The sequence below is a fragment of the Myxine glutinosa genome, chromosome 8 (genome assembly GCF_964187855.1).
Source record: "Myxine glutinosa chromosome 8, kmMyxGlut1.1, whole genome shotgun sequence".
Taxonomy (NCBI): domain Eukaryota; kingdom Metazoa; phylum Chordata; class Myxini; order Myxiniformes; family Myxinidae; genus Myxine; species Myxine glutinosa.
Window position 1 is genome coordinate 87055592 of NC_136268.1, and position 13721 is coordinate 87069312.

Consider the following 13721-nt stretch of genomic DNA (forward strand, 5'->3'; position numbering starts at 1 on the left):
GACCGATGATCATATTCCCCGTCAGTGGATGGAACTGTTTTGGCAACATTGGGAAATGGTTTAGGTATAGAGTAATGTTGATCCCATATCATAGTTCAGTATCAGACATTGGTTTCAATTCGGTATCAGACTGATAAATGTGAATTTGGATATTATCATTTATATTATTTTATTATATATTATTATTAGAATTTTATTGATGAATATTGATAAATTGATTGAAATTGCATAATTGAATTGATTCTGATTCTGATCCGATTGATCTGATTGATTTTGATCTGATTAATTTAATCTTATCTGATTTTATTTAAGTTTAATTTAATCAAGTCAATTGATGGATGAATAAAAAGTGCGGTCTCAAGAAAGAAGCTTTGAGACATTTGCAAAACATCAATGTGCAGACAACCTGGGACGATGAGCGAGGTGGTGAGTCTAGTGGTTATTTGTTATATTATGTGGTTATTTTTGTTTGACTCCCCCTTAACAGGACTTACTGATCCAGACTCATCTGCAACACTGATCAGTGAGATTGGGGTGTGGGAAAAGCCACAGGGCAGGGGGACTCTCTGGAAATCACCTGAAGTCATCAAGTGGACAGGTGGAGAGATACTTCCTGGAAGACCACAGAGTAGAGCTTATCGGAATAAGCTAGACAACAACGCATTCAACGCTACTTTGTATAAGGTGGAACAAACTTCTGCGATTTTTGCAGTACACACAGTTGATAGTGGATACAGGTGTAGTCCGATGTGTAGTCCTTGTAGTTATTTGATATATATTGAGTGAGTATAAAGAGGTACTCACACACAGGCAAAATGGGAGGTGGATTCTGCAAGATTAAACAAGGTCAATTGGACTTGAGTCAAAGAGGTGCTTGTATCAGCTCCATGTATCAGAAATATGGGGCAGAATCACTTAAAGATGTGGAATCCTGGTATGAATGGACGAAAGGTCGAAAAAGTGGATTCCCACAGGAGGGCACTTTTGATAGAAACGTATTGGCAACACTCAGAAAAGAATTGGAAGCAAGAGGGCGACAGAAGTTCAAAGTGGATTGGCAACCATTCTATTACTGGGACGCTGAATCTAGGGACAGGGAGACCAAAGCAAAGATGGGGGGCTTGAAGAAAGAGGTGAAACAGATACAGCATAGGTTGTGTAAGGTAGCAAATCAGATGCCTCTTCGAGTCAGCAATGGAGAGCAATCCCAACCCAAATTGTATCCAGAAGCCAGATCATACGAGATAAATGAACTGGAAGACGAAACTCCTCCACCTTATCGGAGAAATATTGTATATCAGCCACAGGTAGTGCCTGTACCTGTACCTGCCGAAAGACCAGAACAGAGTGCAGCGATTGGTTCCAGTCAACAGAGGACAGGTGAAAGACGTGACCCATTTGAGGTAACTACCCAAGAGGGTGCAATTGGGGCACAGGAACCGACTCAAAGTGGGCAAACGATGCAACCAGCTGCTATACCTTTATCATGCTCTCCATTTCACCACACAAGTAGTAAGGGTCGTGTGATCAATGCCAATCAATCTAACGATCAATGTGATTGGCTAATGAATGATCAAAAGTTGACTCTCTCACAAGGAGGGTTTGAGCAATGTGGTGTTATGAATTTTCCTCAGCGGCAATTTCCAGGGGCAAATCAGCAACAACCAGATCTGATGTATAGACCATGGCAGGTACATCAATTGAAGGCATTGCAGAGTAGTATGCCATCAATCAAAACAGATCCACTTCAATTTAATTGTGGAAACTCAGTTGCCCACTGCAAGAGACATGGAAATACTTTTAAAGTGGTTAATTCCTAATACCACCACTTTGAGGAACTTAATGCGTGAGGCCAACTGGGTAAATACGGAAGATGGACAGGTAGACATGCCCACGGAGGCTAGAACGGCACAGATCAATAAATTGATAGAGGTCATAAAAAAATTGCCACCAGTGACGGATTGGAACAAAGTGGTTACATGCAAGCAGAAAACAGGCGAAGATGCTAGCGATTATTTGGACAGATTGCGAGATGTTTTCCGACTATATTCAGGCATAGACCGGGCACAAATTGACAATGCCTTAAAACCCCTTTTTATTAATGGTCTATTGCCCAAATTGAAGAGTGAAGTGGAAAGACAATGTATTGCTTGGGAAGGCAAGCCAATGCAAGAAATATTGAATTACGCCTTGCATCATCAGCGGATTCAAGCCAGAAATAGTGCTGTAAATGCCGAGAAGTTGATGCAACTACAGACTCAAGCCCTGATGACTACGAATCAACGCAATAGGTTTTCTGGGCAACAACGCAACAATGCAGTAGGAGATAACCAGGGAGTGGGGTGGCAACTCAGGGATCTGGAGAGGCAGCCCAGCGATACAAGTGAACAGGTGGACAAACCAGCCAATGACAGACATCGATGTTTTAATTGTGGAAATATTGGACACTGGAAACGATGTTGTCCATATTCAAATAGGAAGACGAGTTCATAGGACGAACCAAGATCAAGGGTACCAGTGCTTACCGGTACCTCAGATAACGATTAGGCTTTCATTGCTGCAGATCCCAAATGACGACAGGCCCCAACAGATGAAATCATAAGACCAACATGAATAATTGTTCATGCTTCTTGTCTCAAAAAAAAAAAATTTTCGGAGCAAGAATGAATTTTACTTTTGCTTATTAGCGAATTAATAATTAATTGATTAAATGCCAAAATTGGATTTTTTTGGAACATGAATTGAAAGATCCAGAATTAGAGTTCATTCTGGAAGCCTCATATTTGCCAATTATAAATGTGGTTTTAGGGAGTATTTTGGGCGAAACAATATTTTACAACAAAACAATTACCAAAGTGTGGAACATTGCTTTGAAAAATTTTTTGGAAACCAAGTGACGAGCATCACATGATCAGCAGGTGGGCATTTTGGACTATTTTTTTGCATGCTGATAGGTCAGTGGTCGACTGACATGTAAATAGAGGTGTTGTAAAATTTGTACAATTTGTAAATTTGTACAATTTGGATAAATTATTGTAGGACCAAAAAGGGTAATTTCAATGTGACATTATAGGGGTTTTCTAAAAAAAATAAACTTTTTGTCTATTTGTGTATTAGCGTTTCTAACATTAAAGGATAAATTTTACGAAATTGAAATGAAAATTGACACCCATCTTGATCTGTTAATGATGGTTCAAATGCAAACAAATATACATAATGCTTGGGTTTGTGTATGTTTGTGTGTCAATGTTTTTGTTTTGTGTGTCAATCTTACAAGAATATCCAGAAAATTCGTAAAATAAAATAGGAATATAATTTGATTATGTACATTATCTCTTTCGTCAAGGGAGATGGAATATACAGATTTGATGTGCTAGGTTATGAGCAGCCATTAATTAATAGTAAAATTGTGAGTAATTTTGGGATTCCATTTTTGATAGAATTTATATGAGAATAACAGTTATTTATGGATAGGAGCTTCATAAACAAAATAAGTACAAAATTAGCCAAAGTTGGAAGTGGTCTTACACTGACTTTCCAGAGTACTCTGCTCATGGATTTTTACATATATAAACTTGACCTTTATCAGCATATAAATTGTGCTGTATGTATGGATGTGTCTTAGGCATAGACGATATGGGCAGATAGTAAAGACAATTTTGTTGAATTGAACTATTGTGAGTTTTAAAACGAAATGCATTGTGAAACTTAAAATCTTAAAACCTTAAAACCTGAATCTTAAAAAAAAAAGGGGCAGACGTGAACGCGCTGTTATGTTTTTTTTACACTCAGAACACGATGTTACGTGTACCTGCAACATATTACCTGCAACATATTTTGTTAATCTGCCACACCTATATTGGCATACTGGTGTCAGTAGTATTCACTAAGTTGCATAGAAAATGGAGGAACAACTTTTAAGGGAGTATACAACCACGTATTTGGATATTTTCTACAATAGTAGGGGTTTCAATAAGTGGTAGCTGTACACATGGGATTTATCAAATTAAGTTATGCAGTTTAAACAAAGTTACTGGTAAACAGAAGGGAAATGGATAGTAAATAAATTCTTCAATGCTGGGTAAATTTAATGAGATATTACAAAGACTTATAAGAGCTACTGTTCTTCCTTATAGCAGTGGGCAAAGAGAGAATTAGAACCAAATGAATCTATAAATGAATGTGATAGGGATAATATCCTCAATTTGGGTTACTTATTTGATTGTGGGTAAAGAAATTATTTTATCGTAATGGATTGATAACAGCAGCCTGCAATGTCCTGAGAGTGTGCATCCATGTAATTAGAAATCCCAGATTTGTTTTTACAAACAACATTTGGTAGACGTCTTATGTCGACGAGCACTTACTTGGTAGATAAAAATGGTACTGCATGTTGGCAGCCACTTTTGCGGCCATTTAGGCCAAACACATTGAGAGAAAATTGTCGTTCAATATGTAATTTACACATGCCTCTTTGTAAAAGGGAAGTTGTTGCGATGGGAAACATTTCTGAAGGTTTATTAAAGTGTTATAATATGACATGTGTCAAGGCAAATTATTGGATGGGAAAATTAGATCTGGTTATAGAATGAATTTGCTGACCCTTTGAAGTTAATTCTTTGAATTGATTGTTTTACTAGTATTTTGAGTTCAACTTGGAAATAGTATGGTAGAGCTTTGTTAAAACCTATGGTTGTGGTATTTTGGAACGAATTCACAGATCATAGGAAGTTGATAACAATAGAAACAAATATGGACCCCGGGAGATAGGGGCATCAGAATAAGGCAAATAATCAGATTTATGTTACATATTAAGGGATTTTTCTTTAGACACATTTTAAGAAGTTTGTTAGTTTGGTATATAATGTTGAATGTCATTGACATAAATGAGGGCATAACAACTTGTTGTGCACTATGTCCGTTTTACACGATCGATGAACTCATATCACCACAAGTAACACTGTTAAAGAAAAACAAAAAGCGGGGAGGACTATGCTAATAACACATTAGGCATAGTTTGCTTGTTTGCAAGAATTGTCGGGAATTAGATATTCCTGTTGTGATTTAAATCATATATAATCATTATTAATGCATTTATTTTCTTTGAGTTGAGTTACAACACCTGCATGTGTTTAATTTTTGAATTATATGAACCTGAAAGCAATTGTGGATGCTATTCTTAGTTTTAGTAGTGTAAAACACATGTCTGATTTGAATATTATTCGTGTGAAGTTGTTATAAAATATAGTGATTTCATGTTACAATGTACCCCATCTGATTCAATCTGTGTGGAGAGCAGATATAAATGTGGCTAAGTAAAGGAAAGACAAGACCACATCCCAAATGGAGTGATAACGACATCTGGGAAGAAGTTTGAAAAAGGAAAATTTGTGAAAATGAAGTTAATCTTGGCATACACCCTCTTTCTCAAAGAATGATGAAGAAATGCTCCTTTGGAAGATGGATGTTTACCTTCACCAAGGGAAAATTATGTGACCATTTGTCTGGGTCACACTGCAACATATGGAAAAGGGCGATCACTTACTTGTGTTCAAATACCTCGAACATTCATCACATCAGCAATTGCAGGACGACGACATTTTACCTGCAACGTTTACGGGATACGGTGACGTGTGTCATTACTTCACCAACTTCCGGGGAGCCAGCATGGAGCTGCAAGCGAACGTCTGCATCTTTTCCTTCACAACAGCTGTGCACGATTCTGCTGTGTGCTCCTGGTATGGACCATGGACAACTGAGTACCATGGTCCCAACATCATCATTGCGGATGCATCCGGCATCCCTGCTCCACATCTTGTTGACAAATCAACATCACATCAATACTTGCTCCATGCTCACGATGAGTGAGGAGGCAAGTCGACTACAACTGGATGGAGGCCTTGTTCAAATTTACTAGGGCTCACAGCAAGAGTGGCAAGGATGCTGCATGGAGAGCAGGGTCAGTCTTTGACTCTGCCCAGCTATCACAACAGCGGAAAATCCTATGCAAATAGTGAAGGTGTGATGAAGACAACAGGAGAAAATTGTTTTATGCTGAAATTCCAAACACAAGTGATCCGCCCCTTTTTTCAAACAAAGAAAGTCAATATTTGATTAAAGGCAAATATTTTGCCAAATGTTGCAGATGCTTTATTATTTTAATGATGAACTGAAATTATTGCGTTTTGGTGAAGGTGAAATGTTTTGTGATCTTTATGCAAATGAGTTGAATTGAATTATCAACATAGAAAGAGTCAATGAACAAGGAAATGTATTGTGATCAAAATTCTTCCAGAATGACGGTGTATGCCTTAGGAAATTGAATTACCAGATTAGTGTTTTGAATATTTAAATGTGGTAATGTTTAGATTAATGGTTAATATAAACATAAAAGAAAAACTGGGGATTGTCAGGGAATAAATATTCATATTGACAGTATTGCTAGAATATATATATCTCAATGTGATCGTGTGTAAAGTAGTATATGTTTTACTTTACGAATGAGTAAAGAGCATAGAACTAGCAGGTGGGTGGGAGAGTTAATTTCAGACAAAAATGTGCAACGCTCGTGGACCGCCATCTGTGTAGAAAAATAGCCTATGTTCAGTTCACTGCGCACAGGCTGCAAATTCTTCCTCAGCAGGTCAGAGTATTTGACCTCTTGAACAGAAATAAGTACTAGCTGGCCAAGCAAGAGCCAAATAAGGGTTTTGAACAAGAGAACCAGAGACGCTTGCAGGCTCTCATGTCCCACGGGGATTTAACCTCGGGGGTGACCCTGCATACTCCGCAACATCAAAGGAGTTTGGGGCTTTAAAACCAGGAGAAAGTTGCGAGCAGAGAGCAGAGTGGACGGGGAGAGTGAATGAAGAGGAGTGAACAACTGGAGACTGGTCAACAACTGAACGAGCTTCAAAAGACCTACAGACCGAGCTTCAACCAAGACCTACCAAACAAGCTTCAACAAAGACTGGAACAAAGACTCATTAAAGATCTCGGCTTAGTATACAACAAATTCTCAAGTATACAACAAATTCTCAAAAGTGAATAAAACATTGATTTTGCTAAAACGAGTTTCTGAAGTTTCTGAAGTAGAAAAGAAGTAAAATTATTATTCTACACCGGCTAGTTCGACAACTAGTTAGAACACTTGGGATGTTGGTAGGCATGTGAGGCTGGTTCCACCCTTCAATGAAAAGGAGGTAGCCAAGTTTTTTGTACACTTTGAGAAAGTGGTTCAAATGCTAAAATGGCCTGTAGGGTCCTGGACTATGTTAGTGCAAAGTGTTCTGGTGGGTAAAGCTCAAGATATCTATTCGGCTTTACCGATTGACCAATGTGCAGATTATGAGATAGTGAGGAAAACCATTCTCAAAGCCTATGAATTGGTCCCTGAAGCCTACCGGCAATGAAAAATTCAGGAATGCCAGGAAGAGGGAGAGTGAGACCCATGTGGAGTTTGCCAGAATGAAGGAAACCATGTTTGATCGGTGGTGTGACTCGAAGGGGATTAGGAAAGACTTCAACCTGTTGCGACAATTGATCTTGGTGGAGGAATTTAAACAGTGTGTCCACGCGGACAATAAAGTACATCTGGATGAAAATAAAGTACCAGAGTTGTATGATGCAGCAACCGTGGCAGATGACTATGCTTTGACACACAGGATGGGGTTCCACAAACCTAACTTCCCGCCTAGAGTTAGCCAGGGGAGTTATGGTAAATCAGGGGCGGAGAACAAATTTTCATGGAGGCGGCCTGGAGATGACTATGGGGACAAATCTGATACCGCGACTTTTAGGGATCAGAAGACTACAGTTCCAAGACAGACTTATCTTCTGGGGGGCCCGAGGCAGACCTCGAGTTTTTCCTCCGGGCCTACTTGCGCTTTTTGCAAGAAACCTGGACATTTGATGTCCCAATGTTACGCCCTGAAAAGGAAAAATCAGGAGCGGAGTCAGACTAGTACAACTCCGAATGAATTGGCCAATGTGAGAAATCGTCCTTGGAGGACAGTGCCTTGTGAAGGTTCCCATGCCAAAGTTACAGCATCACAGAATGACCTTGTTCAAGAGGGTTACAAACCTTTTATTTCAGAGGGGTTTGTGTCACTGGATGGAGACTTAACGAACAAGAGACCTGTTAGTGTATTGATGGACAAAGGAGCACATCAATCTTTCATGCTTGAGGGCATTTTGCCATTGTCAGAGAAGACGGCAACTGGTGTTAGTGTTCTTTTACAGGGGGTTGGTGGCTATGTCAAAGCTCCACTTCATGTCATCCATTTGAAGTCTGATTTGGTGTCAGGACCGGTCACTGTAGGTTTACAAGCCACTCTTCCTGTAGAGGGAGTCTCTTTTGTTATCGGGAATAATTTGGCCAGTGGTCGAGTTTCTGGTAATCCGATGTTTGTTGAAAAGCCTAGTATGGAAAATAACACCGCATGGTTGGAGCTGGAGATTCCGGGTATCTTTCCATCCTGTGCCGCGACTCGTGCTATGGGTAAGAAGCACTCTGAGGAGAAGGAGAAGGCACTGACGTCACGCTTTGCACAGGCACTTCTTGTCGAGTACCCTGAAACTAAGTGTCAGCACACACAAGTCATGGATGGAGGCAATGTTGGCAAGCTCTTTGTAGGTGGACTGAACTTTGACACAAGTGAAGATGTTCTGGGCTCTATCTTTGGCAAATATGGACCACTCTTGGAAGTGCTGCTGATAAAAGACAGGGAGACGCAAAAGTCGAGAGGGTTTGGCTTTGTCACGTTTGAAAACACAAAGGACGCCAAAGATGCAGAAAAGCATTTGAATGGCAAGGATTTGGATAGTTGGACCATAACAGTAGATTGGGCGTTGAGGGGGCTATGGGCGTTGAGGGGTTGAGGGGGGTTGAGGCCATGGGCGTTGAGGCCATGGGCATGGGCGTTGGGGGGCTACAGAGGAGGAAAACGTGGAGGTAGTTTCAGGGGTGGCTATGGCCATGGGCATTGAGGGGGCTACAGAGGAGGAAAACGTAGAGGTAGTTTCAGGGGTGGCTATGGCTCCCGGGGTGCGAGTAGTAGTTTTGGTGGCGGCCGCAGTCGTGATTACTACGGAGGCTCCCAGCAGCAGCAGCGCAGTTTTGTCAACTCTCGACGGGATGACTATTACGGTGGTAGCCGAGATAGGGACCACTACTCACGTGACTACAGCACCCGACTCTACAACCGTGATTATGATTTTTATGATCAAGAGAAGAGTTGGAAGCACCGAGTGCTCAGGAGCAGCTGAGCCAAGATTCCTACACGGATTAACCCGTGAACTCCACGTTCCTAAATGCGTCCATGCAGTGAATACTTCCAGGCCTCACCACCCAACCACCATGGAACCTGGCTCTCAGCTCAGCCTCCTTAAAAAAGTGCTTTAGATTTGCTTTGCTTTGGATTTTTGATCACAACCCTTTAACCTTCATTCAAAAAATGAAAAATAAAAATCAGAGGTTGATGAGATGGAGTTTGGCTTTGCAGGAGTTCAACTTGGAAATTGAGCATGTAAAGGGCAGGGACAATGTCGTTGCTGATGCTTTATCCAGAGTGAACTAACTCTGGAAATTTCTGTAGGTTGTTTGGAAGTTTTGTTGCTTTATTTTAGGGAATGTTGATTATGGTTGTTCACATGAATTGATCATTTGGGTGTGAGTTTTACTTTTGTTTGTTAAAAGAGTTTTTGCCTGCAAAGAAAGTTTTCACTATGTTCAAACTTTCTTTCTTGAGGGGGGGAAGTGTTACGGATTAGTCACTTCCATTGTTGTGGTTTTCATCCACTGCACCCGACCCTGTGCTTTTTCTGGTCTTTATCAATGATCTCTCCGACTCTCTGGAAAATCCTCTGTATCTCTTTGCTGATGACTCCACTCTCTGCCGCTCCATGCCTCTTCCCTCAGATCGGCAGTCTGCAGCCTCCTCACTCTCTGAAGACCTGGACAAAACCACAGACTGGTCAAAGATGTGGAACATGTCTTTCAATCCTGACAAATGTCACACTCTTACTATGTCTCTCCGAAAAGATCGACTGGACAACCCTCCCATCTACTTTCTCAACAATCCTCTCCAAGAAGTTCTGTCGCTCAAGCTTTTGGGTCTCACCATCTGCCATGATCTTTCTTGGGAAAACCACATTTCCAAGCTGGCCTCCAAAGCCAGTCGCCGACTGGGCATCCTCCATCGTGCGAAGTCCTTCCTAGGCACACCTGAGCTCCTCACCACATACAAGGCTTTCATCCGCAGCTCAATGGAATACTGTTCTCCCCTATGGGCTGGTGCTCCTGCCTCACACCTGGCTCGGCTTCACGCTGTTGAATCCAAAGCTTTCAGAATCATTGGAATCTCCCGCGATGAAGCTATCTCTGAGGGCCTTTCACTCACTCACCGCAGGCAGGTAGGTGGTCTTTCTGTCTTCTACCGACTCCTCTCCGGCCTTGCTCCCCCAGCTCTCTCTGTGCTCTGTCCCCCAAATATTCCTACAGGTCGCACAAGATCTGCCAGCCACCCTCTGATGGTTAAACTGCCGAAATCTCGGCTCTCTGCTCACCTTCACTCTTTCATTCCTCTTTTCTCCCGCCTCTGGAACAAACTCCCACACTCACTTCAATCACACTCCTCCCTCCAGGTCTTCAAAACAGCTGTTCACCACCATCTCTTATCTTCCCCCATCCAAAACCTTGATCTTTTCTACCCCCACTAAGTCACCCCAGATCCACCTTGTTTGAAATTCCAACTTCTTTCCTGGAAGTCTTGGCAGTGTCCATATATTTTATACCTCTCCCACCGCCCCCTTCCCATGCCTCCCCCCCAAAGCCCTCTCCCTCCCACAGTTCTCTCGATGTCTCCATGTCTCTCGGTCCCTGCTCTCAAATGTTGTGTTTGTGTCCTTCCCCCTCTCTCCCCATCTTGTCTACCGCTCCCGATGTTATTTGTTTTGTGTGTCTGTTTGTCTTTCTGTGTGATTAATGTTCGCTCTTTCACGAGCCTCGATCTTGTATACAACAACAAAAAAAAAAAAAAAAACTGTAAATATTTTTGTTTCTACGTACTATTATTGTTGTCGTTTGGGGAAAATAGAGATTACTATTTTCAAAAGGTAAAAAAGTTAATGTTTTAAATGAAACCGGAACCGGACGACGATAAAGAGGACGAAGAGGAAGAGGAGGAAGAGAAGGCGGAGCGAGTGAGTCGGACAAGAAGCCGAGCTGCTTCGAGGTCTGGAGCGAACGATTGGCGAACGAGGGTCACGAGTGAACTTTGGGTTTCCTGGGAAAGGGATTCCTGCGACAGAGTTGTCATCGCTGTGACAGATAAACCTGCGTGACAGGTTTTGCGGTTGATTCCGGAGAGAATCATCAGAGTGCCGTTACGCCACGAGAATGGGCCGTCGGCCATTTTGACTTGCGCGCTTTGCGCATCGCTCAAGGTTTTTCACTTCGCTTCAACCATTCTCACCGCATCCAGATGTTAATTTGGTGTGTGTGTGTGTAACGTGGCTTTTGAGTGGGAAATCTGCGTGCACCCAATGCTCCTCCTCTCTCCTCATTAACGGTATGGACCTCAAACATCCGGGCCTTCGCTCAAACCTGATGGATCTCTCCATTCAGGTTGCTTCTGACAATCCAGACTTGATCTGCTTAACAGAAACTTTCCTCCTTCAAGATGTCTCTGAGTCCTTAATATCTCTTCCTGGTTACTCCCTCCTCCGGTTAAATAGACCTGAGCCTCGTCCTGGTGGTGGGGTTGCTATCTTTATCAAAAACTCTCTTCCTCACACTCCTTGCACTGCCCTCTCTCCACCCCATTGTCCAGGAGCCCAGAAGGTTTATTCAAGTGAAAAGCGCCGGAACGTTTGACCTCATGGGCCGATGGGGTCATCCACCGACATCACAAAAATGCATTGCTGCCGGGTCTGACCTGTGGCTTTCCCTCCAAAATCACTCAATTAGTGACGCCATTACCGAAAAACCTATTTTTCTCAATATCTGGAAAAAATATACATGATAATATAACGAATAAGGTGTCTATACCTATGCAAATGTGCAGTTCACATAATTATCTTGATGTCCTCTTGGCATTACAAGTCTTCTCTATCACTTTCGTCACTCTCATCACTGTCCTCACTCCAAGCATTATCTGACTCTTCCTCATCTACTGAATTATCTTCCACGCCATCCCCATCAGCCTCATGTGGGCTTGTGAGGGACTCTGGAACTGAACTTCCTGGATACCAGTCTGGTTCAAAGCAGTTTTGAGACAACTTCCATCCATAGTCTGTCGGACTCGCCCCACCAGTTGGATCTGTCTGATCAGCTCTCCTCCAGATTCCTGACACATAGTGCGCCCTTTTCATATGATTTATCAAGTGTCTTGGCGCACGGGGGAAGAGAGGCACAGTTTGTCTTCTTTATTCTGGCAAGGGGCTCCTTTTCGTCACCACCACCCATTCGCATGAATGCCTTGTATCTGGCTTCATTAATATCAGAGGTTTTGAAGCCATACAGCACACAGACAAAGGATGTAACAGCTTGGACGTCTACCTCCTCAGCTGTTAGAGATCGCAATGCCATCACATGAGCTGCATCTGACTCCATCTGCTGGAAGGGCTTCACTTTGCCCTTTCTGTACAAACACGATGTGAAATCACAACCAGTCAAGGCATGAAGGCCGATTAGTGCTTCAGTGATACCAGTCTGTTTCTTCTCAAGAATGGCAGCTAGTTTAGAGACATCAATGTACCTTCGGTGGTTGCCAAATCCATAGTCCATGATGATCTTTATCCCTTCCGACCTTCCAGAAAGCCCAAGCAGAATGATGAAGACGTCTTTTGTTTGCTCGTTTGTCAACGAGGATTTCCGGGAATCGTTCCTTTATCTTCGATATCAGACTTTGTGTAGTGTACCTATCAATGTCATCCTGTGTTCCTCCAAGAGCAAGAAACTCTTCTTTGTACAAATTGAAAATTACTGACGCCAACATGGGAGTTTTGTTTTTGATGACTTCATTTTCGAGAAACATCGACAAGTTTTTGAAGGCCTCAACGTGCATCTTCCGATTCGACGTTTGCTCTTCATCCGTCACATGCAGTCTTACATAGTCACGATGACAACTGTTATGGTATTTGGCTTCCTTTGCAATAAGATCTTCCCCTAGTCCAATGATCCGAGTATCACACTTTTTCTTAGCAGCAAGAAGGATTACCTTGCTCCCGTCTTGGATTTGGTCAAACATTGGTCAAACATTGGCTGAGGGTTCATTTTTCTGCAACTTCCTCTTCCTCTTCTGTCCACAAAAAATACATTCCTGTCCAAGGACGCCTCTCGTGCTGGTAGAAGGATGATCGGAACTTGAACGAGTGGTCTTCTGAGGTGGTTCAGATGGTTCTGTGCTTGGAGGTGCTCCTCTCTTAACAGCACAGAATCGACTGAGGCAAACTGAGTGGTAATATTTGCCTTCTGGGCCCTCAGCTGTTCTGATCTCTTCCGAGGTGTCCGAATACTTGTCACTTTGATGTGCCTTTCGCCTTCCAGCAGCATTTTTGGCTGTTTCCCAGTTGCTGGAATTGAAACACTTCAGGGCACGTTTCTTTTCTCCTCTTTCTTTGCAAATTATACAAACGGGGGCGTCATTTGCCATGATCTGTGAATAACAAAAAGGGACAGAGACCAATGCATTATTTGCCACATTGTAACAAAAGACAGA

General features: G+C 42.2%; 1 long non-coding RNA gene across 1 annotated transcript; it reads left to right on the forward strand.

Annotated features, from left to right (window-relative positions):
- The first annotated feature begins 279 nt into the window (after positions 1 to 279).
- LOC144893298 (uncharacterized) lies at positions 280 to 7070 on the forward strand. Its single transcript, XR_013624342.1, has 2 exons — positions 280 to 684; positions 5300 to 7070. It is a non-coding gene; the product is annotated as an uncharacterized LOC144893298 (long non-coding RNA).
- The last annotated feature ends 6651 nt before the right edge of the window (positions 7071 to 13721 follow it).